The sequence below is a fragment of the Plecotus auritus genome (genome assembly GCF_963455305.1).
Source record: "Plecotus auritus genome assembly, chromosome: 3".
Classification (NCBI taxonomy): Eukaryota; Metazoa; Chordata; class Mammalia; order Chiroptera; family Vespertilionidae; genus Plecotus; species Plecotus auritus.
The window spans coordinates 180,607,631-180,635,572 of NC_137772.1; the positions used below are offsets into that span (position 1 = coordinate 180,607,631).

Consider the following 27,942-nt stretch of genomic DNA (forward strand, 5'->3'; position numbering starts at 1 on the left):
AAAGGGAAGACAACAAATTTTTATCAGGCACCTTTCCTGTCGTCCTCCCATGCGTTTTCTCATTCAGTCTTCACAGCTAGGATGTGAGATAGACATTACAGTCAGTTTACAGAAAAGAAATGGAGATCAGAAAGGCTGAACACAAATGGCACTTAACACGTGTATTTTCGAGGTTACAGTTTGAAACTGTTGAAATTAAAAGACCACAAAATATAGTGGCTTAATTAATTAAATTAATGCTTATTTCTTAACAGCCCCAATGGGAACAGTCCAGGTTGTCGGAGCAGCTCTCCTCCATGATGTCATTCCAGGACCCAGGTTCCCTTCATCTCGCCACTGCCATTTGTTGCCAAAGGTTGGTGACTGCCATGTCCATACTCCAGCCTGTGAGAGGGGGAAAGACAACATTTAGGGCAGGTAGCTTTGTCCTGAAGGAGATGAGAAGTCCTTTCTACTTACACCCCACTGACCTCAACCTGGTTGTATGGCCACACCTAGCTGCAAAGGAAGCCTGGGACGTGTAGCCTGTGCCTGGGCAGCCATGGGCCCTGCGAAAACCCATGATGTTCTATTCCTAAATAGAAGCTGGCAATGAGGACTTAGGACAGTGATAGTTTCTGGCACAGCTAGTAAATGATGACGCAGGAATTCAAACTCAGATTTTCTGCTTGAGGCCAATTTCATGCCATGGCCTCTTAGACACAAGAGCTAGAGAATGTGGGTTCTCCATCCACTTGTCTGCAATGCAGAATAACAACAGCAACAACATTTTATTGTTGTAGTTTAGGAGTAAGCAATTGGAATTGTGTGTCAACTTCTCAGAAACATAGGGTATTGTTTTTTCACTTTTCTTCCCTTAGATGCTGATATTCTTCCCCACCCCCAGTTTTCCCGGAAATATCTCAAACTTCTAGCAGTGTGGCCTTGTGACTCAAGTGAACTACTTGTTAAGTAAGTTACAAAAGAAAGAGGAAAAATACAGCCACTTCAATAAAATTGCCATTTCCTTGCTAAATCCTTAAGAGGAAATATTTCAAAGGCAGTACAATGCAGCAAACTATAGGTGTGTTTAAAGTTGGCTAATATGGAAGAGTCCGTAAGGAAGACTGAATGAAATCCCTTTTTTTTTTAAGGTTACTTTCCCCCTATCACTCCTATAACCGAGATTCTTGAAAGTATATCTTAGGATAAAAAAGGAATATACTTTGTTTGTATATTCTTGGCAAAGAAAGAAATAATGGTATTTTTTAAAGGGGGGTAAAAAAAACTACCCTGTCCATTTAAAACTACTGTTTCTATAATATGGCTGGCTTTTGTTTTTATTTATTTATTTTTAATATTTTGAGTAAATTATAAAACCCTATATTTCCTATCTTTCATTTTATGTATTTTTTCTTAAAGAAGTCCCCTCAAATTGTTTGAACTTCAGGCCCTACAAAACCTAGACCCACCTTGTTAATTACTGTATTCAGGAGGCCTAGAGTGCAGCCTATCTTAGAATAAACACTTAATAAATGCTTGCTAATGAATGAATGGGACCTGACATTTTATAGGAATTCCTAATGTGTCTTCCCATTCTAGGGAGGGAATTCCTGTTCCTCTCAGATGTGTGTTGCCCTTGGCTTCCACATGAATCTTCCGAAAATACCACCTTTATGATGTTACTTCCCTCTTCCAGAAATCTTCAACAACTTGGGTCCACATGAATGGAGAATACAGTTCAAATCTCCTAGCCTATGGTTCACGGCCTGCCACAGCTGTTCCCATCCTTATCGCCTACCTCTTGTCTTCATGAACACCCCATCACAGACAGATCTACTTTCTGCTCCGTGAGCATCCTTACTCCTTCCGTCCTCCCAGCCTTCACAATTGCTATTTACATCATCTAGACATCAACTTTCCGCCTGTCTCTGCAAGAGCCTTCTCCTTGGAGCCCTCCCAGATCCAGCAACCCCGTGTTCCCTCCCTCTTTTGAAGTCTCTCCAGGCACACCAGTCATTCAGAACTGCCTTCTATTACTAGTTACCTTCCCTTGTCTCTGGTCCTTCTGCCCTTCTGGGTTACCCTAGCACTTTTCCAAGGGACTACTCTCCCTCATTGGAGCCATCCCTAGTTTAAAGCCCCTCAGTTGAGATTGTAGAGATCCTAACAAGATCTGTTGGATTGTATATTTGGAGCCAAATGGGAAGAAATAACAGAATTTCACAGCTTCCCTGGAACCAAATAAAATCACCAGAAATGTCAACCGAAAAGAAATAAAGTCATGAAAGAATGGCAATATAATACTTTAATGCCAGTTTCTAAATCATAAATTCTTCAAGGCAGCTCTATAATAGTTCCTGAAAAGTACCTGGTTTGGGGAAATTTGTTGCAAGATTGTACCCCCAAAGATATTACAGTGTAGCAATTGGTAAAGTGGTGACCATAGAGGGGGTGATTGATGGCAGCATGTGAAGAGAGCTCTAGTTCTTGGAGGTGGATGAGACCTCGTCAGCAGAATTTACTCTGTTTCTGCCTTCTAGATTGCTACAACAAAGGAAACAAAGTTTTTCCAAAGGAAAGTATAATTTCTATTTCATTTTTTAAAATGGTGACATTTTCCCCTAAGGCATAATGAGTCTTCCTCAGACTATACTTTTAGGAAATGAGGAAGAGCTTTTGTCTCCTGCTAGCATCAGGCGTGTGTGTGTGTGTGTGTGTGTGTGTGTGTGTGTGTGTGTGTGTGTGTTTTAGGGATAGGCAAAACAAAAGTTTTTCAGTTGAAGTTAAAATTACAGCCCTAAAAAATTCACTCAAATATACTATTTTATTTCAGTTCAGACTCATTTCCAATTGTATTTAATCTCTTCCAAGCTCATTATTACTCTCCCTTATAGTTTCCACTGTGAAATGACATTTGTAGTCTCTTTTGCCCTCTATTGAATTGCCCTGGTAATAGCAATAACTAGCAAAACGCTAGTTCTCTGGCAGGTGGGGAAGACATCAATATTTGATCTCAGATCAGTGGTGTGTATAATTGTTGCTATAGAGAAAATCTTTGATGGCTGCCCAAATCTGAAGGCCTATTAAAATTTAACTTCTGGGTCTTCTCCACCTATCTAAAAGTCAGAATATTTTATAGCAGATAAGCTAACCCTCCCCTGTTCCTATGACAAACTATTCTCCATCTCCAAGGGGATGAAGCCAGAAGAAATGCAACTCACCCACAGGGATAGAAATTAGATATTAGAGAGTAATTTCTTCAATAATGACTAAAAATTTTGGGAAAGAAATATTGTCTTCTCTAAGCATCATTAAAAATGGGATAGACTCATTTGTCTGCATATCTTTCTGTTAATATTGACAACTTCTGAAACATCATACAAAAGCAAAATAGGAAAAAATAGATATGAAAGTAATTAATATATTAGCTTGCCTTTATAAACATTTAAAAAAATGAAGTCAATACTACGAAATTGGAAAACTATAATTCCATAGTAATTAAATGCTATTCAGAAGTTGTATTTACAGAATTCCAACCACAAAAAGAAAAGATAAAGCAAATGTTCTTAGGGCAACAATGGCAGAAGTATAACACATGAAGTTTTTCTTCCTAATACGTCACAATTGTAAGTGGGATTTGGTTACTGGCTGACTCATCTCATTATATCCAGATGAATGAAGTACTAAAGAAGTAGATAATCCCGAAGCTTAATTTTATGCATCAGTTTCAAAGGCTCTCAGCTGCATTCAAAGCTGTTATGGTAACACAAGTAACTGATCTATCGTCTACCTCTCCTAGTTTTCCTCCTAATAGGATGGGATGTACATCCTAAAGGGATAAAAAGTTTAGCAGAGCATAATGATAGATGAGCTGTACATATATGCCCCCCAGAACATTCAAGACTGATCAAAGGGTCAATGTAAAAAACAATCTAATGAGGTTTTTAGAAATTCGAGATTTCCCTTGTTGATATGTGTTATGCAGCTAATTACCTTCCTGGAATTTAAGATAGGAGAGGCCAAAAGTACTGGTTAAGAAATTAGGCTCTGGAGTCAAACAGTACTGGTTATGCCACTTATTGTTGTATGATCTTAAGCAAGTTTTTAAACCCTCCAGGCCTCAATTTCCTCATGTTTAATGAAAGAGATACAACTTCATAGAGTTGTTTTATTATTCTATTTTTTATTTTTTCCATTGATTTTCTTTTTATTTTTCAGAGAAGCTGGAAGGAATAGGGAGAGACAGAGAGACAGAGAGCACGCACCAGGATTGACTGGGGCCATTGCAACTGAAGTAGGTGCCCTTGACCGGAATTTAACCTGGGACCTTTCAGTCTGTGGGCCGATGCTCTAACCACTGAGATAAATCAGCTAGGGCTTGAAGAATAAATGAAACAATATCTGTAAAATATTAGGAAAAGGCTTGGCCAGAACAGACTTTTGATTAATATAAGTCATTATTAGCACCACTAACAATGGGCATAATTCTCAACATTATCTTATTTTTAGCATTAATAATAAAGATAATAGTAACAACCTTAACAGGGAGAATTCCCCTAACCATTTGTTGGGATAGAACGCTAAGAGAAGTCTGACTTCTGTGCATGCTCCTTCCCAACTCATACACATTGTGTTAGAGGCTGTGGCCCAGGACAGGGAAAGGCCTGCAGGATTCCTCGGCATCACCCAGGGGACCCCATCCATTCTCTGCCTCCTGCACACTTTCTAAGCAGGATTCAGGGCTATATAGGTTATTGATCAGCCATGGGAGCTTTGAGCTGTCAGTTAAGTGGTTCTTTGTTTCAGGTATGCAAAGTCCTGATTTAAGCCAGTAATTAGAATAAGGGAATTATTAGACTGTTTAACTTTTTCACATAGAAAGCTGTTGTACAACCCTGGGCCCCAAAAGTCAAAAAGGATGAGATTTGTATTGTCAATACTGACATAGCTGTAACTCTGAAGTAACAAGTAGCCATTTGTTTCAAATACAGTAATTTACAAATTAGATATGAAAAATCCTTTTTCTTTTTTGTCATTACCTTGTGTGTGAGGGTGAGGGTGTTGACATATATTATCTTCTAGTGCAGCATTAGCTCCTCTTTCAGATGCTTTTTATGGATTATACATGCAGGTGACGAAGGGGACCCTGAATTTGGAAGAGGTTACCGCCAAGAACAAAGTGATTATCTATTAATATGTACCCAGGGAGATTTGGGAAGTCTGAGCAACATGACCAGGGTGAGTCTCTGAGAGGAAGGGCTGGAAAAGTTGAGATTTCATCACCTCTAGTGTAATCTCTCTGAAGAAAGACCAAGTTATAAAGAGAATGAGGAAGGTTGAATAGCAACACTAAAAGGCAAAAATAATTCAATTAATTTTATTTTTCTCAAGGGGACAAATGGAATCTGAAGAACTAGTATGAACTAGTATGAACTAGTAAATCGACAACTATGTTTTCAGAGGAGGCAAGATGGAATATTAAGCTTTTATGATCTGGATGGCATTTCACTCAGAATTATATCCCTTCTTAGTCTACTCCCTTTCTCTTCTCTTTCTTTGTAAACTTAGTTAATACCTATTAAATGGCTGCTGTGTGCAAAATTCTGTGCCAGGCACCTTGGTCACAGCAGAGAGCAAAAAGAGACCCTGTTCTGGCCAGCTTAGTTATTATGGTAGCAGGAAAGACTACATATTTCTTTATTGTAACCTAATTGGGATTTTGATTTATGCATCAATCTGAAATAAATTGATTAATGTGAGTCCGTAAGAGGCTGATTATCTAAATACATGGACCAAATTGAGTTTCTAAACCTACTAAGCAAGAGCCAAACCATCAACTGTGGAGGCACACAGAAGACACTGTGGCCCTACCAGCCGTGGGCAAACTACGGCCCGCGGGCCGGATTTGGCTGTTCTATCCGGTTCTCTTGCTCTCCCCTCCGCTCCTTTACTTTGAATTTATATTAGTTCACACAAACACTCCATCCATGCTTTTGTTCTGGCCCTCCGGTCCAGTTTAAGAACCCATTGTGGCCCTCGAGTCAAAAAGTTTGCCCCCCCTGCCTAGGCACTGCCTCTGTGGGCACATTTCTCTGAGAACTAACCCATTCTCATTACTTTCACCAGGAAGGAGCAGTTCTTTTTTTTTTTTTTAAAAAATATTTTATTGATTTCAGAGAGAAAGGGAGAAGGGGGAGAGAGATGGAAACATCAATGATAAGAGAATCATTGATCGGCTGCCTCCTGCATGCCCTACACTGGGAACTGAGCCTGCAACCCAGGCATATGCCCTGACCGGGATCCTCTTGGTTCATAGGCTGATGCTCAACCACTGAGCCACGCTGGCTGGGCTTGGAAGGAGCAGTTCTTATTCCATTTCATACACACTACCATACAAATGCACGTGTTTTGAAAAATATGAAACACAAACATTGATTTTTGTTTTTGTTTTTAGTGGCAGTGTCTCCTGCCCTGCCCCAGACTTTCCGTGTGGTATGCACATGCAACTCCAAACAGGTAAAGCAGCAGTGAGAGGGTGCTGGAAACAGAAATGAATGTGAAGGGGATTTTTCTAAGTACAAAAATTGGCGCTAAAAGCCAATAGATATAATCCAACAGCTAAAGAAAGTGTGATGAAAACAATGATTGCACAGCATCAATCAAGCTCTTTATATTCCAAACTTCAAGAATTAATTCTACAATATTTTTATTATTTTATATCCTGAAATTACCCAAAGGCACTGATCTAAATCTAACCATGCAATTATAAATTTCTTGAAAAGTCATGAAGTCCTTCACAAATTATTCAATTACTCAAGATTAAGTGTTATACTGGCTATTATATTCTCTAATAAATCCTATTATCGATTATTTGTACAAATGATTTACACATATTACTACATTTTTTTGCTTTCTGCTTATTAAGTCTTAAACCCTTAAAAGATGAGATTAAAAATTGCTTGGAATAATGTATTTTACATGAATAAAATGATTCAAAAACAACTGCAAAAGAAGCAATTTAATTGCATCTACTTAAAATTGCTAAAAAAGCTCCATTTATGGGACTTAAAACTGTCCTCTATTTTTATTTAGTGTTTTATTTTTATTTTTACCCAGTGTTTTGAATTTTTATTTATTGATTTTTAAATATAGTTTTATTGACTTTCAGAGAGAGAGAGGAAGGGAGAGGAATAGAGAGACAGAAACACTGATGAGAGAGAAACATCATCCATTGGCTGCCTCCTGCATGCCCCCTCCTGGGGATCAAGCCTGAAACCCGGGCATGTGCCCTAACCAGGAACTGAACCAGTAAACTCTTGGTTCATGGGTCTACACTCAACCATTGAGCCACACCGGCTGGGCTATTGACTGATTTTAAAGAGAGAGAGAAAGGAAGAGAGAGAAAAACATCTATTTGTTGTTCTACTTATTTATGCATTCATTGGTTGATAATTGTAAGTACCTTGACCAGGGATTGAAGCCACAACCTTGGCATATTGGGACAATAACCAATTGAGCTACCTACTCAGCCAGGGCTACCCAGTACTTTATAGAACTATTTGTTTTCCTTAATTACTCTGACCTGACCCTACAATGGGAATGGGAATAGATAGCACAAACATACCCTGATACACTTATGCAAAAAGCTCATATTGAACTTGACTAATGTGTGCAAAACATGTCCCCAAGGCTCTTTTTCCATGGCACAACTCTGGCAGTGACCAATAGATTGTCTCTCTTCGAAGGCCATGACTCTTGTTGAAAAGAACTTCAACCAGGTGTAAATAGAGTCCCCCATTATCCATGGGGGATACCTTCCAAGAACCCCAATGGATGCCTGAAACTATGGATAGTACTGTACCCTATATATACTATGTTTTCCTTAAACATACACACCTATGGTAAAGTTTAACGTATAAATCAGGTACAGTAAGAGAGTAACAATAATAACTAATAATCAAATAGAACAATTATAACAATATACTGTAATAAAAGTTATGTGAATGAGGGTGATCTCTCTCTCTCTCTCAAAATATCTCATTGTACTGTACCGACCTTTTCAGTTGAAGGAAGCACTTCATGGCTTCTCTTTGGCATATTCAAATTGCCAGCATCACACTCTTGCACTTTGGGATCACTATTAAGTAAAATAAGAGTTACTTGAACACAAGCACTGTGATACTGTGACTGATCTGAAAACCATGATGGCTGCTGAGTGAGTAACAGGCAGGAGTGTCAAGAGCATGGAGATGCTGGACAAAGGGCTGATTCACGTCCCGGTGGGATGGAGCGGACCAAACGAGATCTCCTCGTGTACTCAGAATAGCCCAAATTGTAAATCTTATGAATTATTTATTTCTGGAATTTTCCATTTAATATTTTCAGACAGCAGTTGTCTGTAGGTAACTGAAAATGTGAAAAGGAAAACTGTGAATAAAGTGAGGGGGGAAAAACTACTGTATTTTCTTGTGCCCAAGAAATACATGCTCATTAATTTTACAGTTTTGTTTTATTATGATTCATTACAATGATACTAGTAATAATACTATTACTGTTAAAAATTGGCTAGTATGTCAACTAACTAATAAGCATGCAAAATTAAATACTTGACTGTGTTATAAAACCACCTTGTATGAAACACAATAAGTAATTACTTATATTAAACTCATTAAGACCCAAAAAATTGCAAAGAAAAAGGCAAGCACATTCTCAAAATAGCGAACATCTATAAGCAGTCACTATGTGGCAAGAAGTATGTCAAATGCTTCTTGTGTTAACTCATTTAATCTTCATGACAGTTTTGGAACCCTGATACTATTATTCTCCCATTTTAGAGATGAAGAAGATAGTGTCACAGAATGATCAAGTAATTTACCCAGTGGGCATGGCTGAACCCAGGCAGTCTGGCGCCAGGGCCAGAACTCCTCTACCATTCAGCTATGCCACTGCTTGGTGACACCCCAGAATCCTATATAATAAAAGCCTAATTGCAAATTGTTTGACCAGGAGTTCGACTGCTCACTATGACGTGCGCTGACCACCAGGAGGCAGCGCAGAACATGGTGGGCATCGGCGATGTGGCACTGGCAGCAGCGGCGGCAGTGGAGGTGCTGCTGGCCCTATGGGCCCCAACAAGAGCAGGACTGCAGTGGGATGGTGGAACAGGTGAGCGGGCGGCGCCAGGCCAAGGCAGGTGCAAGCATGGGCCTGATCACCCCGCTGATAGCCCTGCTGGCGGGGGGCGGGGCTTCCGCCCAGCTCCCAGGTGCTGAGGGAGGGTAGGGGGAAGGGTGGGAGCCAGCCCCCACCGATCGCCCTGCAGGCCGGATGGTGGAACAAGTAAGGGGGGCGGCTCCAGGCCACGGTGGGGTGCCAAGTGGGGCTGCGGGGCTGTGAGGCTGGGGGCATGAGCTGGGGCTCAATCCCCACAGGCCACCCTAAGGGACCCCACCCGTGCATGAATTTGTGCACCGGACCTCTAGTCACAAATAATAGCTCAGAAGAGAAATCAGGGATCATTTATTCAAGTTTTTTTAAATACACATAACCATTGTTCTCCAAAGCCCGTCAATAAAACAGCACTGGTGGCCAGTGTGTATGCCACACCAAGAACAGAAAGGGGCTTTCTTTATCAGACTTCAAAAGTCTGGTCCCAGTAAGACTGGGCCAGGGGAGACAGATGCACCATACCCAGTTGTCACCCGCAACCTTCTGACGGCTGTTTGGCTTTTCACATCAGTCTGCCCAAAAGGGAGAGAACGCTCTGATTACAGAAATAGGAGTAGTCTAATCCCTGACACAGTAATGTCCTCTTACAAATTAACAGACTGATATTCATCTGCATGTGCTCTGCCCTAAGAGTTGAACACATCACATCCTGCATTATGTGTCAGAGGAAGGAGCACTCAAAGTCCCTCCCTTTCCCGAGCTTCTCACTGAACTTGGACCAAACCATTGTGCTTTAGAATGGAGTGTCTCCAGGAGGCTCCACCTCTCCTCAAACAACTAGACTCTTGGTGGTCCACCCTTGGGTTCCCATCTCGTGTCCCCCAGCACTTCAGGCCCTCCAAATCAGTCATAGTCACAACAAAATCCTAAAAGCAGCAATAACAATAGATATATCAGATTCTGGCATGGTTATGATGAGGAAACTAAAGCTCGGAGTTTATTTATTTTAAAAAATATTTTATCCTTACTGGAGGGTATGTTTCTTGATTTTAGAGAGAGAAAAAGAGAGAGAGAAAGAGAGACATCAATATGCGAGAGAAACATGGCTCCCTTGCTAACTGAGCCATCCACCAAGGGCTGAATGAAGCTCGGAGTTTAGATGGCCAGCACTCAAGGAGACACAGCTGGTGACCAGTTGGCCCAAACCCAAGGCTCTTGATTCCTAGTTTTGTGCTGCCCCCTAGTGGTCTCCTGTTAATAGCCCCTCTTCCCTTCCCTCAGAAGAAACAAAACAGATAAATTAACTGATTCACAGAAGAAATTAGAAAGAAATCTTATATATAGTTTACATTAGTTTTCAAACTAGTTTTAAGAATAATGACCCTATCAAAAATTCTTCTAATTTAGCTAAAATGCCCTGATTGCATTAAATTTAAAAGGCCCATTTGAGGATTATTTGGTGTTTTAAAAGGTGAGAATAAGAAATACAATAGCATTGAAAAACATTTAGTGTGTTTTCACCTGCAAGTATGTTCAAGGTACACCCTAGAATTATTTTCAAGAGACACCCTAGAATCTTAGGATTCTGCCTTTCTAGACTATATTGTTTGTAAATTTTATTGACCTTCAAGACTGTGAGAAGGACTCCAATATTGGCAATATATTACTGCCATATAAAAACACTGTTTCTCTTTAAAGTCTTTCAAAGGAATAGACTGCACTTGGTCTATGTTCTTTTCATTTTTTCTTATGTCCCTAATAATATATATGCATGCCGATACCATGTGACAATATATCAAGTGGAATTCCCACTTTCAATCTGAAGCTTCAGAGATAAGTGTCCAAAATTCACATATAACATATTCACACTCACACATGTAGACATATGCATACATGTACAATTAAATATTAATTACTGTATTCTATCAAATATTACAAAGGTATGAGAAGATAAAGACATTCGTCTCAAAAGCAAACCCACATATTGTGATTCAAGTTGAAAACTCAAGTGTAACCTTAGAAACCATTGTTCCAAATTCACAAGCCAAGAACAAAGGGTTGATGTCCTTTTTTCTCAGTTTACCCTAAGGGATGGTGGGTTCTGGTCACTCAAAACTTTGCAAAATCTAAGTTTAAAGCAAGTTTTACAAAGCACTTGAACCCAAGAGGAAATAGCAATTCAGTAAACGCCAACTCTTGATTGCAATCGACAGCATGGTCTGGGGATCAACTGTTCTTCACAACAGGTGCAACAGATGGTGCCACCCTCCCCCCCCCCCCCCCAGCGCACACATGCCTTCGTGCTGCCCTTCACCAGTGGGCACAAAAGCTACCACTTACTTTGATGAGTTGTGTTCAAAGCCCTGGGAGGGCGGAGGGCTCAGTGTTGGCCCTTTTTCCAATGGCTTGGTTGTCCATAGTGAAAATACCAAGAAGTCTTCATGTCACACCACTGTCTCCAGGCTGCGAGAAAAAAAGAACAAACAGATCGAGCCTCATCAGGTTCAATTTAGGAGACGTGTGGGTTCTGTGGTTTTCTTCTCATAAATTTGTCAAACTATGATTTCCTCTGCGTTGGAAATAATGGTGTTGGTAACATGGGAGAGGAGACATTCTACCTAGTAAATCATGGTGATGTTTGCAGAATGCTCTGAACAAAATCTGTCAGAGGCAGAAATGCTGAGATATATACATAACAAAGGGGCTCTCGTATGGCGTAGAAAAAACCAGTCAGTTGTTTATCACAATCATTTAGGCAAAGACAAGTGAGTGGAGGCTTAGAAACAGCATCTATTAAAAAAGTGAGGATTTGAAGTCTAAATGGTGACTTAAATTACTCCAAATACATGAATTGTTTTGAAAATGTCAGCAATGTAGGCAATCACCTATTTTCCACCTCCATTACTTGTAAATTGTAAGGGGAAGGCTTCAAGCTGTAAACTTCACAGAGAAAATCCCCCTTACCGTAAGCAGTTCTTCGTTGTTTTACTACAGGAACGGGCAGTGTAGGAATATAGCATAGACTTTTGGCAGAGTTAAAACCCCCCAGTGAATTCACAGGAATCCCTTTTACAACTTGCCTCGTGGATGTCAAATAGGTTTTCCTTAACTGCTTTCAGTAATAAGAAAATCGCCATCTCAAAGGGCAAGTAATTCTGTTTTCAAATAACATGAATCATTAGACTTTTCTTTCTCACTTTAAGGTGAAATCTATCCCCTGTAACCTCCATCCCCTGGTCTACTCTCTGGAGCTATAAAAATAAGAGTTGTTCTCCTTCTATGTAATAGCCTCCTAGATCTTCAAAGTTCACTCTTACATTCTGCCCAAGTCTCTCCTCTTTCCTGGTAAATATCCTATTTCCTCAAAGCATGAAGAACATAACCAACCATCTTTCCTTTCTCATTCATTCTCCCCTGATTGTGCTCAAGTTTGATCTTTTGAAAATTCAAGCACATTCCTGCATCTTGAAACTCTTCCTCTTTTATCTCTGAGTGTTTTCTCTCTGACAAACAAGCAAGCTAGCAAATGAATTCTCTCTCTCTCATTATATTCTAGTTTTCATTTTATTTCTCTTTTCTCTTTCAAAGTCAGTTTTTTATAAGGTATTTTGCACTCACTTTTCCCATTTCCTCTATTCCAAAGCCACTGCAACGTGGCTTCTGCCCTCATACCCTGCTGAAGTCATTTATGAGAGTATCATTGTTGACCCTTGAAGGTGAGTGGCAAGGTGGCCCGAGAATGGGCCTAGGTGTCAGACTGATGTGGTTTCTTGGATCCACTTGCTCCTTGTGTGACCTTGCAACATATTTAACTTCTTCTCAGTCTTAGTTTCCTCATTGATAAAATAGATTGTTGTGATGACCAAATAAGATAATGTAGGAAGCCTGGTTTGGCTCAGTGGATAGAGCGTTGGCCTGCGGACTCAAGGGTCCCAGGTTCGATTCTGGTCAAGGGCATGTACCTTGGTTGTGGGCACTGGGGATGTGCAGGAGACATCTGATTGATGTTTCTCTCTCATCGATGTTTCTAACTCTCTCTCCCTCTCCCTTTCTGTCTGTAAAAAAACAGTAAAATATATTTTAAAAAAAAATACAATGTAGGAAGAGTCTTAAAGGGCCAGGCCCACAGTTGGTGAGCAACATCTGTAGCAGTTTATTATTATTATTATCATCATCATCATCATCATCATCATCATCATCATCGCTCTCACCAGTGGCTGTCAGACTTCAGAGCACATCAGAACCACCTGGTAGGCTTGTAAAAACAAATTGTCGGGCCCCAACCCTAGGGCTTCTATTGCAGTGAGTCTGGGCTGGGGCTGAGAATGTGCATTTCTAACAAGTTCCTTGGTGCTGCTGCTGATGCTGCTGGTTCAGAACTACACTTTGAGACCCCTCCTCACCTAAACCTTTGCCACTCTAAGTGTAGCAGCAGCACTGACATCACCTGAGAGCTTTCTGAACTGCCACACCCCAGACCTCCTGAGTCACATTCTCTGTGTTCACAAGATACCAAATGACTCTTATTCACATTAAGGTTTGAGAAACATGGACCTACCGTTAGATATGTCTTGGTCCTTCTGTTAGATTCAGGAATATCTAATGCTTTGTTTCTCTCTTCATTTAGATATCCTTTAGCTTCCTAGATAAAATTTTCTATTGGCTTTTCTTTGATTGCTCCTTCTCAATCTGATTTTTCTGCCTCTAAACTAAAATCCTCTCTCAGGTTCTGTTTTTCCCCTGTCTGGACTCTGCATGCCTGTGTTGGTTACGATTAGATTCAACAGCAAGTAACAGTAATCCTCCTCTCCTAAACAAAACAAAACAAAACAAAGCAAAGCAAAACAAAACAGTGGTTTAGATGAGCTAAAAGGCCATTTCTTGTTCATGTCAAAGTCCAGATGTGGGCAGTCCAGTATTGGTATGATGACTCTGCTCCACAAAGCTTTTAATTACCCACATTCCTTTTATTCTGGTTCTTTATCCTTCATGGCTTCCACTCCCAATGCCACTCTTAGTTTAAACACAGCCATCACATCCATATTTCAGCCACCAGGAAGAAGGAAAGGATGCAGAAAAAGGGCAAGAGACAGCTACCAGCTTCTTTTACAGAAGGCTGCTGGGAGCTGCCACCAGGTACAATTGATTATAGCTCATGAGCCAGAACTTAGTGAAATAGCACATATAGCTGCATTAGAGAGGAGGAAATGTAGTTTGTCTCAGTTACAAAGTCACAATATGCAACTACAGAGATAGCAGTCAGCCAGGTCCCACAATTCATCCATGTATTATCCATCTTACTACACATAGAATACACTCCACTCTCCCCAGGTTAGATGTATTAGTTTGCTAAGGCTGCTGTAACAAAATACCACAAGCTGGGTGGCTTAAACAACAGACATTTGTTATCTTACAGTTCTGGGGGCCAAGGTCAAGGTGTTGGTGGAATGAGTTCCTTCTGAGGGCTGTGAGGGGAAGAATTGTTCCAGGTCTGTCTCCTTGGCTTATAGAAGATCCTTGTCATGTCCACAGGGCTTGTTTCTGGATGAACACTATGCCCAAATTCCCCCCCTTTAGGAAAGACACACCAGAATTTGGATTAGGGGCCCACTCAACTCCAGCAGGACCTCATCTAAGCTAATGACATCTTCAATTCTATTTCCAAATAAGGCCACATTCTGAGGTATTAGGGGTTAGGACTTCAATACATGAATTTGGAGGGGAACACAATTCAACCCATAACAAGCTATAACCCCTATTTTCTATTTAGTTATTGAAACCAGTTCCAAATCTCTGATACCTAGGGTCAGGTGTTCATACCTGGTCCAAATGGTTGTGGCTGGAAGAGGAGGGTGGGACATGTTACAATGACTGCCCATATCTGCCAGATGGCCCATGATTATGTTCAAGGTAGTTTCCCTTGGAAGGAGCTGTGGTTGGGCCCATCTGTATCATAGATCTGATTGCTAACTCTGCTGACCATGCCACCTGCCTAACAGCCCCCTTTCTTTAGTGAACATAATTATGGCACTTGCTGCTCCCTCTGCTTCATACATTTTTCTAGGCATTCAAGTGGCTCATTTAGATTCTGTTCACATAACACATTCAGAGAGTAGCCTTCATGGACTTCCTGTCTAAAATAGTCCTTTTCTCTTCCCCATTACTTCCTAGCCTTTTCCATGTTTTATTTTTCTTTCATAACATTTGTCACTACTTGAAATTATATTAGACACGTCTGTGTTTATTCTTTGTGCCCCTCACTAAAATGGAAACGTCATGAAGGCAGGGACTTTGTATATTTCACTTACCTCTGTAGCTCCAACACCTAAAACTCAGTGCTCAATACATTGGTGAAGATACGAATAAATCCTCCAAGATCTTGTTTACTTTACCGCACAGAGATCTTGTAAACTGTAGATAAAAAATATTCTGTGAGTGGGAGAATAATTCCTCTAAATTTTGCTTCTGGGTTAGTATTTCTATGAGTTTATAATGCTGCAGCCTATACATTAAGTAACCATGTAGACATAATGGCTGCTTTTGAGGTTTTACCTGGTTTGAGGATTCCACTTAATTTTCCCACCTTCTCTGATAGATGCACCAAACCATAGGTTCTCATTAGCACAGTGATTTCAAACTATGGGTCATGACTCATTAGGAGGCATGAGATTGACTTAATGGATCAGAACCATTATTATTAAAGAAAAAAAAAGACTAGATGTTAGACCTTGTCACATGTTTTAAGAATAAATCTCTCTCTATATATATATAAAGAGGTGATATGCAAATTAGCCCAGAAGCTGTAACAGTCACGACCAGTTCAGGAGGAGGCTGCATGTGCAGATGGGCCCGGAGCAGAGATGCAACACACAGGGGGGCCCGCCCTCACTGGGAGACAGTGCGCCAGCAGTCCCGTCTCTGTGCGTGATCTGCAGAGGAAACACCTTTTCTTACAGCTTATTGGCTAAGCTCCTTGTATGCCACTCGCAGTGTTCTTGGTAACTTGGGTAATAAGAATCCAAGAAGGTGATCTAGGGTTTTTCCACCTCACTCCTGAAGGAAAAAATGAAGGTCTGCTGCTGGAGGGGCTAAGAAATGTCATATCCTGCCCTAGCCTCTTTGGCTCAGTGGATAGAACCTCAGCCTACCGACCGCCGGGTCCGGGTTTGATTCTGATCAAGGGCATGTACCTAGGTTGCAGGCTCCTCCCTGGCCGGGGCCCAGGTCAGGGCTCATGCAGGAGGCAACCAGTCGAAGTGTCCTCTCACATTGATGTTTCTCTCTGTCTTCCCCTCTCTCTTCCATGCTCTCTAAAAATCAATGGAAAAATATCCTCAGGTGAGGGTTAAAAAAAAAAAAAGAAAGAAATGTCATATTCTATGAAAGAGACATCTTGAAAATGCCTAAAGAAAGTTGTCATTTTTTCATGGTGAAGGGACTGGAGTCTGTGTTGATGAAAACACTTTGGTGGGTGCGACAGCCGGCCGTGGTAGCAGCAGCAGGGTGATGGGGGTGGCACCTTCCCCTGATCAGCCGGTCACCTCCCATAGAGAGGGGCTGAGGGACCCCTCCCCCAGTGCACAAATTTCGTGCACTGGGCCTCTAGTTGTTTTATAAAATTTGTTTCAGTTTTATATACCTATGGACATGTATACTGTGTTACAAAGTAAAATGTATTTCTTACTTTGGGTCATGGCCAAAAACAGCCACTGTTTTTGTCCCCAGGAACAGAAATATAAGGAGCTTATCTAAATGTAATTTTTTGGCTATTGGATTTTCACTCATTTCAATTCAGTTTTTTTTTTTTTTTGAGGGGAGAACAAACAATTTGGTTAACACATTGTTTTCAAAAACAACCTTTGCTCTTGAAAAGCTTGCATTCCAGCAGGGAAAGTGGAAATACTATACAGTACGGTTGATTCAATCTTATAGGAGTCCAGAGCAGGGAGAAATTAATTTTGAGAGTAGTTTCCTAAAAAAATCTGTTCACAGTTGGATTTGGAAGATGCACATATCTAGTTAGTCCTCATGAGAAAAGCACTGAAGATAAGTTTTGCCTCTTTCACACTTTTTGATTTTCACATTGGATGGAGAAACAGTTTTGGACTCTTAGCTACTGAAGTTATTTTGCTTAGAGATTGAGAGCATTTAGATGCATTTTAATATCATATGTGTCACCTATAAATATTCTTTCTTCATAGTTCTGTACATGAAATTCTCCAGGGCACTAATCAGATAATGTATAATTTGTTCTGGCACTCCTAGGAGTATAATAACAATCTTAATCTAAATTTTGGGCACTGGAACTTATTTTTTCAAATCAGAATTGTTTTCATTTATGAAGGAACAGTCCAATCTGTGTCTTCCCATATGATGTCTGTTGCTTTCATCACCCCAGATTATGGCACCCACACTTGCTAGCTAGTTCAGGCATATAAATGTATTCCTTTTAAAAAAGATGATATATTAAATAAGTATTACTGGACATTAATTGTAAGAATTTGATATAGGAAAATCCCAAATGTGAGAAATCTTGTTTCAGACTAAGCACTTGACTTGAGGGGGGTCTCTAACATAGGGTCAGTAGGCTCAACAATAGTATTCATCATTATTGAATTGTTGCTCGATACTGGTGTATGTTAGTCAGAACTTTGGATTGCAACTGACAGAAACCAGGACCCAGCTGGTGTTAGAGGCAATGGGAACATGGACTCAACACTACTAGGTTGTCCTAACTTTTTTCTCTTGACTTTTCTCGGCATGTTACTTTCATTCTCTCAAACTGGCTTTCACTATGTAGCAGGAAACAGCAGCTGTTCTCCTCTTTCCTTCTCAATGTGCCACTGAAAGGGACCAAAGTTCATTCTCTCTCTCTCTCTCTCTCTCTCTCTCTCTCTCTCTCTCTCTCTCTCTCTCTCTCTCTCTCTCTCTTTCCTCTAAGGAAAACTTTAAATTACTTCAACAGATGTCAGGTACCCACTCCCAGATCAATTACTTGTGTCCAGGATGTAGAATATTCTTGCTAATCTAGTTTCTGTTGGATAAACAACCTTGGGCCAATCAATGGTGGTGACTGAGATATGTAAGAAAATGGTAACTTCCCTTTTAATCGTATGGCTAAGGGGAGGCAATAGAATATCCCAGGAACAGATGTTATTTTGGGTGGATCAGACGATGCACGTTCACCACATGGGTGTAGTGTTAAGTATCTTATGCTTATTACTTAGGAGAATCTGGCCATAGTATGCAAACAACCCTTAAGATTCAGCTCAGTTTATCACCCAATGGCTTTGTCCCCAGGTATAGGAACACAGGTGCTTTGGGGGCCCATCCTTGAAGAGAAGCGGGATAAAATCTTACCTTCCTGGTCTTGTTTGCTAATGGTTCATAGTGATGGGAGAATATATTTTAGATGCCATAGAAAGTCCCATCAGAAAACTCTGCGAGAAGGTTTACCTTGAATTTTCCTGTGTAAAAATGCTGATTTGACCTCTTCTCCCCTTGTGGGCTGACCCCTATTCTCTGCTGCTCCTAACAGCTGCTCTGAAGGGTACAGTTGCTTACACAGCTGCTTTGGCAGAGAGCCCCAGGCAGAGCTCCAGCCTCACACTGTTTGTTAACCCCTTAGCAGCTATTTTAGAAGCCTGGTGAGGGATAGAATTTTACAGGCAGGAGCTTCTCTTCCAATTCAGCTTGAACCAGTGGGTTCTATGATACTGAAAGTCTCCTTTTCTCCTCTTTCTTTCTCCCTCACCCTCCGTCCCTCCTTACCTTCTTAGCCTTTCCTCCTTCCTTCCTTCTTTCCCTCCCTTCTTTGTTCTCTCCCTCCTGACCTCTTTATTTTTGTTGCAATGACAATTTCTTACACATATGGGATAACAGGTTGATTTTTAAAATTTTATTTATTTATTTTCCTTGGGGGGTACCGATTTTTGTTTTTAAGTTACCTGGTATGCCCTTTCCTCCACTATCACAATTCTGGACTCAAGATATTTTCACTTTACCCTTCTTCCTTAGTAACATTTTAATTTAAAAATTCCCTTAACACACTAAAAAATAAGCTCTGGCATGTTATAATTTCTTCTTTTTTAAAAATATATTTTTTATTGATTTCAGAGAGGAAGGGAGAGGGAGAGAGAGATAGAAACATCAATGATGAGAGAGGATCATTGATCGGCTGCTTCCTGCATGCCCCCTACTGGGGATGGAGCCCACAACCTGGGCATGTGCCCTTGACCAGAATCGAACCTGGGACCCTTCAGTCTGTAGGCCAATGCTCTATCCACTCATCTAAACTGGCTAGGGCATAATTTCTTTTTTAAATTACTATTTCTTATTGATTTTTAGAGAGAGAGGAAGGGGGAGGGCGAGAGAGAAACATCCATCAGCTGCCTCCTGCATGTACTCCACTGGGGATTGAGCAGTGCATAGGACGACACCTAATCAACTGAGCCACACCAGCCAGGGCTATAATTTCTTTTAATATTTTTGTTTGCATATGGAGTACCATAAATCAATTTGTCCAATGTTACTGCTAGAGATATAATAAGGAAAAGGTAGATTGTTAGCTATCATTTCAGATCGGTGATGTACTTAAATGTATTGTAATAATAAGAATGTGAGAAATAGACTAGATTCTATAAAGACAAGAAAATTGTTTGCTCAACCAAGGCCACCTGCCATATCAGAAGAGCTCTAAAATATGATAGTTTTATTGACATTGAAATAAGACAAACAGTGTGTAAAGCCTGTTCCAATCAAGTTGTTTACTCAAGTACTTATCATGTCAGGCATGTGCTGGCCATGAAGGTACAGAAGTAAACAAGACGGACCCTGTCTTGCTGTGATGGAGCTAACTCTTTAGTGTAAGAGCCATGACAGAAACATTTTCCCAACTTAGTAAGTTAAAATTTGTATGATTGCTTATGAAAGAAATGTGCACAGTGAGGTGGAAATATGTAAAATGGGGATGATTCCTAGTCTGGTACTTGGGTGAAGAGAAGTTTTAGGGCTGGTTTTCCTGAGGCAGGGACATAGAAGGATAAACAGAATGGGAGTTGGAAGTTTGCTAGACCGAGAGAGAGAGAGAGAGAGAGAGAGAGAGAGAGAGAGAGAGAGAGAGAGAGAGCATCCAGGCCAAGAGAAGACTCCAGGCTGGGAAAGGGCTTTGGTGTACTGAAAGGACTAAAAGAGTGGTTACAGTATAGTGTGGGGAGGAAGGAGAGAGAGCATCTTATATGGTGAGTCTAGAAACTCATAATAGACCTTTTAGGTCACAGTAAGAATTTTTAAATTGATTTTATATAAAGTTATATCAGTTAGCTATAGCTGCATAACAAACCACCTCCAAATCTCAAGAGTATAAGACAACAGCATTTATTTCTTGGTTACACAAGTAAAATGGCTACAGGTCTGAGGATCAGCTACAGAGGCTCTGTTCCACAGTATCATACAGGAGCACAGGCCTCAGGGCCAGTAGTTACCCAAGGAAACTCTTTTCATGGTGAGACCAGAAGCACAACAGAGTAAGCCTGATAGCACACAACAACACAGCTTCAGTATGTGTCAGAAGAACTAACATCCCCTTGATCAAAGTAAGACACATGGGCATGTCCAACATCAATGGGGTACAGTGGATAATCTCCTAAAGGAGGTAGATGGGGGAAGGAGGAAGTACTTTTTCTACCACAATCTAATCTACCACAGAAGACACAGTTATGGAGGAGATAGATTTAGTTTTAAAATGGGCATATTGGGGTACGTGAAGAATGGATTAGAGCAGTGATTTTCAACCTTTTTCATCTCATGGCACACATAAACTACTTACTAAAATTCTGTGGTACACTAAAAATATATATTATATACTTTGCCAATCTGATAAAAAATAGGTATAATTTTGATTCATTCACACCAGACAGCTATTCTTGTGTTGGCTGTTGTCATTTTTTATTTGAGAATTAAGGGAAAAGAAGTCAGTGCATCTAACTAGTCAGGTATCTCATGTTTTAAAAAATCTTGTGGCACACAGGTTGAAAATCGCTGTAGTAGTCCTTGGGCTAGAGACACAATGGGAAGTTTTAGGGGAGGAGATGATGATGTAGGGGATGAGATGATGATGTAGTTTTGTATATATTCAGTTTTGATAAGGGTTAGATATCTAAGTGGAACATCGCCTGTGTCATCTATGAATCATATCTTACACACCCGTGCTTATTTCATAATTTCTCCATAATAGTATATGTTGTTGTATTTGCTTGCTAGTAACTAATAGAAACTGCAAATAGATATTTCAACAGAAATAATTAACTCTACTAATGAATAACTTTATGAGTTTTGAGAGAATTGAGTTTAATCCCTTCATTAGGCAAATAAATAAAAAGATCCAGAGAAGTATTTTATTCCTTCTTGTATAGAAGCATTATTTTATTTATTTATTTATTTAATTTATTTGTTTTTAGGGATGATGCTCTAACCATCTGAGCCACCTGACTATGGCAGTAAGAGCTCTTTTTATTTATTTATTTATTTATTTATTTATTTTATTTGTTTTCCTGTTTCTAATAAATCTTTATTGTTCAGATTATTACAATTGTTCCTCATTTTGCCCCCATAGCTCCCCTCCACCCGGTTCGCACCCCACCCTCTGCCCTTACCCATCCCCCACACTGTCCTCATCCCTACGTGTACGATTTTTGTTCAGTCTCTTCCCGCACCCCCAACACTCCTTTCCCCCCGAGAATTGTCAGTCCACTCCCTTTCTATGCCCCTGATTCTATTATATTCACCAGTTTATTCTGTTCCTCAGATTTTTTTCACTTGATTTTTAGATTCACTTTTTGATAGATATGTATTTGTTGTTCATAATTTTTATCTTTACCTTTTTCTTCTTCTTCCTCTTCTTAAAGAATACCTTTCAGCATTTCATATAATACTGGTTTGGCGGTGATGAACTCCTTTAGCTGGTTCTTATCTGTGAAGATCTTTATCTGCCCTTCCATTCTGAATGATAGCTTTGCTGGGTAGAGTAATCTTGGTTGTAGGTTCTTGCTATTCATCACTTTGAATATTTCTTGCCACTCCCGTCTGGCCTGCATAGTTTCTGTTGAGAAATCAGCTGACAATTGTATGGGTGCTCCCTTGTAGATAATTAACTGTTTTTCACTTGCTGCTTTTAATATTCTCTCTTTGTCTTTTGCTCTTGCTATTTTAATTATGATGTGTCTTGGTGTGGTCTTCTTTGGATTCCTTTTGTTTGTGGTTCTGTGTGCTTCCTGGACTTGTAAGTCTATTTCTTTCACCAGGTAGGGGAAGTTTTCGGTCATTATTTCTTCAAATTGGTTTTCAGTATCTTGCTCTCTCTCTTCTTCTTGGACCTCCATAATTCGGATGTTGGTACTCTTGAGGTTGTTCCAGAGGCTCCTTACACTATCTTCAAGTTTTTGGATTCTTTTTTTCTTTTTGCTTTTCTGGTTGAGTGTTTTTTGCTTCTTTGTATTTTAAATCTTTGACTTGATTCTTGCAATCCTCTAGTCTGCTGTTAGGTCTCTGTATAATATTTTTTATTTCAGTCAGTGTATATTTAATTTCTAGTTGGTCCTTTTTTATATCCTCGAGGGTCTCGCTAAATTTATTGGCCTTTTCTAGAAAATTCTTGAAAAACCTTGTAACCGTGGTTTTGAACTCTATATCCAGTCATTTGCTTTCCTCCATTTCTTTCATTTGTGACCTGTTTCTTTGTCTCTGAATTTTGGCTGCTTCCCTGAGTTGATAGAGTAGCTTTGTGTGCTAGGTGTCCTATAGGGCCCAGTGGCTCAGCCTCCCCAGTTACCTGAGGTGGACACTCTTGGTACACCCCTTTGTGGGCTGTGTGCACAGTCTTGTTGTAGTTAAGTCTTGATTGTTGTTGCTATCACTGGGTGAAATTGACCTCCAGGCCAATTGGCTGTGAGGATCAGCTGTGTTTACACTGGGAGAAGTTCGGTGCTGGAGACACCCTTATGAGACAAGACTTGCAAAATTTCAAAAGCCTCTGTGCTCAGCTTGAATGGGGCGGAGTCTCAGGGAGGAGCAGACAGCCTTGGCTTCCTGTCAGCCCTGCCCTAAGAGGCCCCTGGGTCTCAGTGTCCTGCAGTAATCACTGCAAGAACTTCTGAGAGAAAGCCGCCCTCGAGTTTCGCCCACTGCCAGACAGTCCAGTTTCTCCCCGAATGAGTCTGGGTTCCTAGAAACTCACCTGGAACTGGAGTTCAGCACAGTCGGGAGCTTTTGTCTCCCTCCCACTTGAGAAAGCCAGCCATGCACTCAGCAGTCAGTCCTCTCTGTGCGCGCGCCTCGGTACCTCTGTCTTCCGCAGTTCCCCTGAGTCTCAGTGTGCTTTCTCTTTTCCTGACAGTCCAGATTCCCCCCGAATGGGTTTGGGTTCCCAGAGTCTCGCCCGGGACTGGAGTTCAGCGCAGTCGGGAGCTTCCATCTCCCTCCCGCTTGGGAAAGCCAGTCACATACTCAGCCGCCTGTGCACTCAGCTGCCCATCCTCTCCGTGCGTGCGCGTCTCCATAACTCAGACTTTTGCAGCTCCTCTGAGTCTCAATGTGCTTTCCTCTTTCCTTCTAGTTGTAGAATTTCCACTCAGCCAGCTTTCCTGTGGTTCTGGATGGTGTCTGTTTTGTCTTTTAGTTGTAGTTTTGATATTGTTGTGCGAGGCAGCAGTTTAGGTGTTTACCTATGTTGCCATCTTGGTTTCTCCCCTTTCTTCTTTTTCTTGCTCAGCATTCCACATACACTGGGGTCCCATCCCTTTTGGACTCCAATGAAACCCTCACTATAGAGCATGGGCCCTATTCTCTTGAGCAGTTGCCCAGAGAATGGAGGTATGGATCAGTTATATCCTCTTGAGAGAAAGCTGGAAGACAGGAGGCAGGGCAATTCTCTCTCTTTTCTCTCTCCCAGGGACTACTGTAAGGTATGGTTTCTCCTTGTTACTCTTGATAGAATTTTGTGGATCCCCCTTCTAGCACTATGGCTGGTTAAATGTATTTCATTATATTGTTATGTATCGAAATAAATGAACATATTAGAGTGGCATGCAAAATGTGAATTTTAGAAGATAAAATATAAGACTCTACAGAAATATGCTTTCCATAGGCTGCTCTGAGATAAAATTCCCCATTCCTCCCGGAATTTTCACTTGTTAGCAGTAATTAATTTGTAAAATTGGAGAAACATCATGTGGGGGCATCTATAAAGTAAATAAAAATGTTATTTCAAAAACTGCCCCCATGTCTGTGTTCTAGGGGGGTGTAGAAGAAGTGTATTTCAAAAGAAGATTGTTTTTTAGTTTGGAAGAAAACACTCTAGTGGGCCTTTTGGTTTGCCAAGTTAAGTCAATCCCGGGGGCTAGTCTGGAATGGAAAAGTTGAGTCACAGAGGAATGAACTCCTTCCTTTTGTAGTGTTAATAGCTATGATCATTCTGCATAGGTTGGCAACTCTTGCAGATTATTATAGGCTCCCTCGTTTAGCCCCCACTGGTTGGGGTTAAGAAGAAAGGAATGTTTAGGCTCTAGGGACAGGGGGAGGGATTGGGCAACAGGAGACTCATTTGAACTGACATTGGTTCCAGCAACATAGAGCTGGCTGGGGGGTATGGCGCAGACTGCCACTCAAAGGGTGTGGTAACAGTGAGCTGATAACCAAATGTTGGCTCTGCCTTTCTTCCCTGAAATTATCCTCTGTTCCTGAGTCTCCAGCTGTGCTTAGGAGTGAAGAAGGGAGGTCTGTGTTCAGGGGCAATGTGACTGAATTCTGGGACAGCATATAAAATGCTGAGGAGACCACGAGAAATGATTAGGGAAATCTGGGGAGCAGCAGATTGGAATGAGAGAACAAACAACAACAGGGGAATGGGAGCATTTTCTGAATGTTCTCAGAATTGTGCAGGGCTCTCTATTTTCTTTCTTTTTTTAAAAAAATATATTTTATTGATATTTTACAGAGAGGAAGGGAGAGGGATAGAGAGCTAGAAACATCAATGAGAGAGAAACATCGATCAGCTGCCTCCTGCACACTCCCCACTGGGGATGTGCCCGCAACCACAGTACATGCCCTTGACCGGAATCGAACCTGGGACGCTTGAGTCCGCAGGCCGACGCTCTATCCACTGAGCCAAACCGGTTTCGGCGGGGCTCTCTATTTTCTGAGGCAGGAGAGTTCAAACTTACTTGTTTATATATTACTAGAGGCCCGTTGCAGGAAGATTCCTGTAAGAATAGGGCTTCCTACTGCCGGGATTCCTCCCTTCTCCACTGCCTCGCTCCCTCCTGTCTCTGCTCCCTCCTGTCTCCACCGCTTTGCTCCCTTCTGTAGCGCTTGGCTTCCTTCTACGCTGTCTTCAGTCTTCGCTCCACGCCTGCTATGCAAATTAACCACCATCTTTGTTGAGTTAATTTGCATACTCACTGCTGATTGGCTGGTGGGCATAGTGAAGGGATGGTCAATTTGCATGTTTCTCTTTTATTAGTGTAGATGGGCACTAAGTCACTACACAAGTGAGGAGAGTCTTGGGATATAAGATATAGGTATATCGTATTGTCAATTAAGATATATGCTTATGATTGAAAGGATACCTGGAGTAAGAAATCATGGAAGAATGAAGTAGGTCACTGTCTGGGAGACAGTAATGCTGCCCTCTCTGTGGGGGATGCTGGGCATGCAGGAGAGGTGTGGAATTGTGATAAAGATGTCTCAGTAATGGAACATTACAAAGCAAGCAGAAGGGGGAAGCAATAGGAAGATAATGCGAATGAAGGCAGCACTTTTTAAAAAAAATATATATTTATTTATTAAATTGATTGGGGTGACATTGGTCAACATGAACACATAGGTTTCAGGTGTGGGTTTCTATGTTACAAGATCTGTATATTGCACCATGTGCCCACCACCCAAAGTCAGATCTTTTCCTGTCGCCATATATTAGGACCCCTTTCTCTCCCAACCCCTTCCCTCTGGCAATCACCACACTGCTGTTTGTGTTCATGAGTTTCAGTTTTATATCCCACATGAGTGAAATCATATGGTTCTTAGTTTTCTTTGACTGAATTATTTCACTTAGCATAATGTTCTTAAGGTCCATCCATGTTGTTGTAAATGGCACTGTTTCATCCTTTCTTATGGCTGAGTAGTAGTCCATTGTGTATATGTACCACATATTTATCTAGTCCTCTATCAAGGAAGACTTTGGTAGTTTCAATGCCTTGGCCACCATGAATAATGCTGCAATGAACATAGGGGTGCATGTATTTTTGCAAATGAGTGATTTTGAGTTTTTCAGGTATATACCCAGCAAAGGGATTGCTGGGTTGTATGGTAGCTCTATTCTCAATTTTTTGAGGAATCACCAGACTAAAGGCAGCACTTTCTAACATCAGCTACAAGGACTTCTCTCTATACCAGGAGGGATCTTTTAAAATAACAAATCTGATTTACATCACCCATCTACTCAAAACACTTCAATGGTTTCCCACTGCCTGTAAGATAAAGTACAAAATTCATAACTTGATTGGTGAGATTGTCTGAGCTGCCACTTATATCAAGCTTTCAACCCCATCTCTTGTCAGTCCACTCTATGCTCTTTTCACGTCAGCCAATATGGGTAGGTATGTGTGTATTTATAAAACTTCAGTTCTTTTACATCTGGGACCTTGTTTTCTTCCACTGGCATCGCGCTTCCCTCGCTTCTTCAATTCTTCATTTAGGTATCAGATGAAATGGCATTTCTTTAGGTTGACTTCCCTCAGCTCTCCAGACTAGATGACGCCCCCTGACATGTTCCTGTGCACGCTCTGCTTCCTCTTTCCTACTGTTCACCCAGCAAATGGGTATTGAGCCTGGCATTGTTAGGTGCATGAGAGATACAACAGTAAAGGCATCAGACAAAAATCCTGGCCTTCCTTACACTTGGAGTTATTTGTTTACTGTTTGTGTTTTCTGTTAGATGCAGCTTCATGAGGGCAGAGAACACATCTGTATTGTTTATCATTTATATCCCAGCACATAGCAGTGAGCCTGGAATACTGCAGGTGCTTAGCAAATTTTTGTCAAATGGAGGAATAGTATACTAGAAGTTGGAGATTCACTGGGGCTGACCACATCTGTAACCTGGAGGCCTTCAAATACCTTGGCTGGTAGTTTTCACATAGTCAATGGGAAAAAGTGATTTGTCAAACTCGGAAAGCTACAAAATTTGCTAGGAATTGTGATTGACATAAAAATGTAGCTTGACCTATTAGGCAGACACATTTCAGCTTTCAAAGCCAAATATTGATTTTAAATGCTTTAAGGGAATTTGATGTTGAAGGAAGTAGGATGGATCAGGAGCAAAAGCACCAGGGCCCCAGTGGCTAGTCGGAAGCCTCGGCCGCCCTCCATAAATCCTTACTGCAGGAAGTATTTTTAAAACAGTCTTATGTTTGTTTGGGAGCAACCTACAGTTGTAGATGGTTTAGAATTTTTATTTCTTTTACCTCTGTATCTGTTGGCAGCAGAGAACTAAGTGGGAAAACTCTTTTTTATTACCCCCAAAAATGTGTTCCTTTATAAATTAGTTTTTAACTACAAATAAACACTGGTTCTGAATGAGAAATTTGAAAAATAACTTCTTGAGGATAGGGTCTGTTCCACATTCATCTCCCAGTACTGAGCACTGATCCTGGAAATAAAGAATTACCTAGAAGTACTGCTTGTCCTTTCTTGAATGAAGAAGCACAATCTCTTGAATGGAAAAGGAAAATCAGTCAA

General features: G+C 40.8%; 1 long non-coding RNA gene across 1 annotated transcript; it reads right to left on the reverse strand.

The window, feature by feature from the left end:
* Positions 1-27,919, reverse strand: LOC308245288. The gene is made up of 5 exons (XR_013960267.1): positions 27,872-27,919; positions 15,459-15,561; positions 14,565-14,721; positions 11,491-11,613; positions 1-384 (listed from the first exon to the last, which is right to left on the reverse strand). It is a non-coding gene; the product is annotated as an uncharacterized lncRNA (long non-coding RNA).
* Positions 27,920-27,942: the final 23 nt, after the last annotated feature.